The following is a 6,000-nucleotide window of genomic DNA, read 5'->3' as shown; positions in this document are numbered from 1 at the left end:
AGATGCAAATTTAAATTTGCACCACCTCCTCCACATCTTAATTTCCTCTCATGTAAAGTGGGTATGGCATCTTCTTATGGTGTTCCTCTAAAACAAACAAAACAAATTCAAACCTCAAGTAAATCAGATTTCACACTGCCTATTTGCACTCCCACTCATTCCGCAAAAGTTATCTTACAAAAGAAGCATTCAGAGGTAACAAGTAGTGTCTTGATTTTTCAGTAACAAGTATTGCCCATCCAAATTAGCAGTATGAATTTTCATTCTTATCAATATTTTTGACTGCTGGAAAATATTACAAATTACTACCTTATTTATTAGTGTATTTATTGATTTTCTATTTAGGCCCTCAAGATCAACCAATGAATGACGGATGCTGTTGTTTATAACACCTTTCCATCTTACTTTTCAAAGTTTGAACTCCATCAACTCTCGACACCTTCTATAGTGTGGGTAAAACTAGTAATACTCCAAAGACTGCTATATTTGGTTAAAATTCTGACAATCTGACTTTTTAGGTCATGTTTGATTCAGTTTTCATTCTTATTCGTTCTTTTCAAATATAATAGACAAAAATGGATGGAAATGGGCAAAATGAGAAAAAGGTGACTATAAATCAAATGTTTTTTTTTTTAACAAAAAATAATATAATAAAGTTTTAGACTTATTTGGCTATAAATTTAATTTTTATTTATTTTTTTCATCAACCAAAATAATAGTATAGGTATATATACAATCCTCACCGGCAATATAACACAAATCAATCATGTAGGCCCCACATCGATAATACAAAATATCAAAAAGAAAAAAAAAGACAAGAAGCTAGAAAACCTTTTGCATTTGGTTGCATAGAGAAAATATAAAATAAAGCAATTAGCACCTATTTAACATTAATTAAAAGGAAATTATTTTGTTGAATTGAATAAGCATTTGTGCAAATGAAGAAAAGAGTTTGGAACTTCCAAATAGAAATGGAATTTAAAATGTAAAATTAAAAATAAAATTAATAACATGAATTACAAAATGTCTAACAATTTCATCAAATTGAAAATGGCATTATTCAATATAGACAATGTAATAAGAAAGTCATAAAATATGGTAAAACATAATATAATTGCGTCACATGTTACCCATTTTCAGTTTTCAAAGAAGCTTTGTGATGGTGGTCATAAGCTGCTAGCACAAGTTTTTACCTTGAAAGGCTGGCAGTCAATATCCATCGACATAAGTTTTCACCATAGATTTCTATACTGGGTGGTTTAGAAACATAGGTCTGCGGTTTGTGACTATCAACACAAAGCTATTTCAAGAATGAAAATGAGTAAAACGGGGCACAATTATTTTTTATGCTACAGGTTGCCACAAATTTTGTGCCCTGAACTTACTTTTCATTCTAAAATGAGTGAGGCCAATGTCATGAATTTTGTAACAAAATGCTCTCATATAATTCATTCTTGCCAAGAATGAGAAAAAATTGAAAGAATGAGGCATGTAGAAACAAGCAAAAAATGACCTTAGTTTCTTATTTGGCCAAGAAGGGTTCAGCTTAGAGCTGCAACTTGAGATAGGTTTGAATGAACCCAGTCCAAAAAAGTAAGGTTTAGTTGGGTTGGTATGAAGTTCAGGCAAGGTTAGGGTTGAAAAATGAAAAGTACGAATCCAACTTAATTCATTGCTTGCATGCATGCATATGCAATTACACATTCATAAATGTGTGTTGCATTTTTTTCTTTGCAAGTATTTATGTATGTATATATTTATCTAGTTATACATGCGTTGGGGTTGAATCCTGTTGTTGGCCACGTGGCAAGATCTAAAGGCCGGTTGGGACCAGAACTCGGGGGAGAGTGGTCCGGCCTGGTCTGTCTACAGTAGGGAACTTGCTTCGGTTGACCTTGTTTGTGGAACTGAGTTTTGGCCTGATTTTCGCCCTGGGAGAGACCTGACTTCATTCAGGACGAGACTACTGCCTTCACCAACTTCCTTCTTGCTCTTATTTTCTTCTCAACTACTACCTTCTCCTTACCTTTAACGACACCCCTGAGTGTATTTATAGTTGAATTCACCTTCATTTCCTTTTTTCTTTTTGTACATGGTGGAGAGGAGGGTCGGTTTAGTGTTTTCATTACACCTACCCCTCCTCTAGGACTTTTCCACATATCTAGATTTTACTTATATTATTTCTTTTAATCTCACATGCCACCTTAGTTTAGTCATTAATGGGTATTGTACTAATGGTCATGCTATATTAATTTCAGGCTATAAATATACCCCACAAACTCCTTGTCAGCTATTAAATGTGGTCTGACATGACATAATCGTGGGCCTCCCCAACCTATCAAACCTTACTCGGTTCATCGTGCCTCAAGGTTCTTTGTGCACTGGATCTGTAAGAGGACAATAATTCATATTTCGATCTTGTTGCTCAGTTCTCATCTTGGGTGAAATTAGTCCTTTGTCATTAATGCACTGTTAGTAGATTGATCTGAGCCTTCCTTGCCATCTCGTCACCTGCCACATGCCCCTTTTACATCCCTTGGACGGTCGATCATGAGCGAGTTACAACATGTATGCATGTATATTGTATATCAACAATTTATAGTTTAAAAGTTTTTTCTTCCTAAAACATGATCACTATGTTATTTACACATAATAATGTTAGTATTGAATTAACATGAATCCTACTCTTAACCTTTTCTTTCAAACCAAACACAACATTAGAGTCTGGAAAATAAATAAACTTAGAAAAAAGTAGAAAAATTGGACCAACCCGAGCCTAACCTGAATCAAACCCAAAGCTTTAGGGTTGGAGGTTCAACAACTCGATCAGGTTGGGTTAAGGCTGACCTCAACACAACAAACCCAGCCCAACTCGTACCATAGATCAGCTAGCATGGCCATGGCCATGGCCAGTTCTACTGGTTAAACCTCTTTTCTCAATTCTCATGTGGTGGCGTTTTAAGTATGTCCATGCCTTACCTTCAGAAATTGACGTGATTAGATTTGAATTTGTAATCATCTACGTTAGAGAAAATCCTGACCAAGCCATGTAATCAGACTATTGGAAGAATATACTGGTGAGGTGAGGAGTTGTGGACCGTTAGTTGTTTTTGGATCTAACCATATCTGCCCCTTGATCAATGATCTGCCATGGCTAATGGCTATGGGTCATGTGAAAGTTTTTCATTGATCAAATAGTTCCTATAGTTGTAGCCTATAGTTAAAGGTCTTCAATGTTTGGTTAATTGGATGTAGGGGTGGACACGAGCTAAATTTTTCACGAGTTATTCGAGCTTGGCTCTGCTCAGTTTAAGTCAAGCTTTGAGCCAAGCTGGAGCTCAATTTATAGGCTTGTTTTTTAATCAAACCAAGTTTGAGCCTAATTTATAGGTTTATTTGCTTATTGAACCAAGCTCGAGTTTAAAAAAGCTCAACTCGTGAAGCTCGCGAACCTAGTCAAGCTTCTACTTATATGTATATATGTATACATACATACATATAATTCTTACATATATATATATATATATAATATTTTTATTTTTATATACAATAATAACTAATTATTATAATTCTTACTTTTTTAAATATAAAATAAAAATAATTTATATATTTATTTATTTTTATAAAACATTTGGCTCACAGTCGAGTTCAAGCTTATTATGAGCTTTTGACTTAAGCAAACTTGAGCTTAAGCTTTATTGGCGAATTGAGCTTGAATACATAGCTATTCGACTCGGCTTGACTCGAATCCACCCCTAATTGGATCTTGTGGCGTGGGTGTTTGATTGATTAGGGAAGCATGCTCATGGCCATTATGCTGCATCATCTGTTCGGCATTCATAACTGATGACTCATATCTTTATGCCCCACCATGTGACTTGAAAAGGCCCTACACGGTATGTTATAGATCTTACATGGATACAGAGGCACTGTAGGCGTGGCTAACTAATTGGGTTGTCTTTATTAGGCAAGGCTAAGAATGAATTCACGTCGCCAAAACTAGGGTTGGATATGAGCAAAGCCAAGCCGAATATTTTGCTATTCAAGCATGGCTCATTGAAACTGCGTTAGGCTTGAGCTCAAGCTCGAGCTTGGTTCGAGATAGAGACTTAAGCTCGAGCTCGACTCGGTTCAAATATTTCAAGTTCAAGCATGGCTCGGCTCGAGCTCGATTGCAAGCCATATTTTTTCTAAAAAATAAAAATTATACATATAAAAATATTTTTATTATTTTACATACAAATATTAAGAATTATAAAAATTATTTATTATTATACATATAAAAAATAAAAAATATACATATAAAAACGTTTTTATTTTACATTCAAAAATAAGAATTATAAAAATTATTTACTATTATACATGAAAAAATAAAAATATTATATATAGTAAAAATTATTTATTATGTATATGTATATGTATATGCATAATAAGAATAACTCGTGAGAAGCTTAGCTTGTGGCCACCCCTAGCCATAACCCAGTCTTGGAGGGACCTCAATAAAAAGACACGTAATAGTGTTTGGTACCAAATTTGTTTCTCCAAAACTGATTTTGCCATTTAGGCGTTTTCTTTCTCTCCTCCATTTTTCACAAATAATATTAAATGCCTTGGGTTCTATTAACACCAAATATGCATATAATATGGAGTTACTTTTCCAAGCCAAAGACGGGAAGAACTCCCCATAGGCACCCCACGGCCAATCCCTCCCATGATATACATGGTAGATGTTTCCAATGCATGAGGGAGATGTGTTGTGGGACACCTAGGGTATGCTCTTTGGGGAGCCCATCCTAACTTTATAAGCGATAGTTGTCATACGAGAAAACAACTAGAGATGGCAATTTTCTCCATCCCCGACGGGGACTTGACTTCCCCGACCCGATGGGGTTGAGGATGGGGATTGTTTTGGCGGGGTGGAGACGAAGAATAATAGGAATCCATGGTCGGGGATGGGGATGGAGGTCCCCGCCTTGCCTCGACCCCGATATATATATATATATATATATAGTATCAAATCATATTTAAAACATTATTTATAATTTAAAAATTTTATTTATTTTAAGTAAATTTATTTTTCAAAAGTACTATTCTAAGAAAATTTTGGGGATTTGAGTCATAGCGGGGAAATCATTCCCATCGGTAAGGTGCAACTTGGGCGGGCCCAACCCGAGCTCGAACTGGCCCAACCCAGAATTTTACACGGGCTGGGCTTGGATTTTTGGTCCTTGGGTTGGGCTCGGGCCCAAGAAGTAGGGCTTTTTTACTTTTTTGGGTCGGGCTTGGACCTAGCCCTTCGATTGTCCGAACCCGACTCAATTATATACATTTATGCATATATGCGTATACATGTAAATGTAAATGTTGCATAGATATATTGAATGCATATTTACATACATACATAAATATATGTATATATATTTGCATAAATACATTTATATATGTATAATTTTATAGTGGGTTCATTGACCAACCCGAGCCCAGCTTGGGCCTGAGCCCAACTCGAGTGCATCAAATTATAGGGCGGGTTGGGAAAATCAGGCTTGACATCGAGCTTGGGCCTTAATCCCAAATTTTAGGGTCGGGCCTAGGTTGACCATAAACCCGGCCTAACCCACCCAACTTGCACCCCTACCCATCGAGGATCGGGAATGGAGGATAAATTTTATCCTTGACAGGGATTGGGGACAGGGATGGGGTTAATTTCAAAATCAGGGGCAAGAACGGGGAATAGGATCCCCACCCCAAACGTACCCCTTTGCCATTCCTAAAAGCAACAATGATATCAAATATGAGATAAATAGTATAATGTCATATCAACAACTGTTTTCTTATAAAAATGATAATAGTGGGATTCAAAACGGCACCACCCTTGGGACAATTCATCCAATGCACCAACTAGACCACCCCTTAGTTGGTTGAACATGAGATAGATGGGTCAAAGAAAATTATCACATGCTATTTCAGACTTATTTAGGAATAGCAATGGGGCGGAGATCA

This window comes from Nelumbo lutea, chromosome 3 (assembly GCF_056320005.1).
Source record: "Nelumbo lutea isolate HS-2025 chromosome 3, American lotus-T2T, whole genome shotgun sequence".
Lineage (NCBI taxonomy): Eukaryota > Viridiplantae > Streptophyta > Magnoliopsida > Proteales > Nelumbonaceae > Nelumbo > Nelumbo lutea.
Note: the sequence above shows the minus strand (reverse complement) of the source record.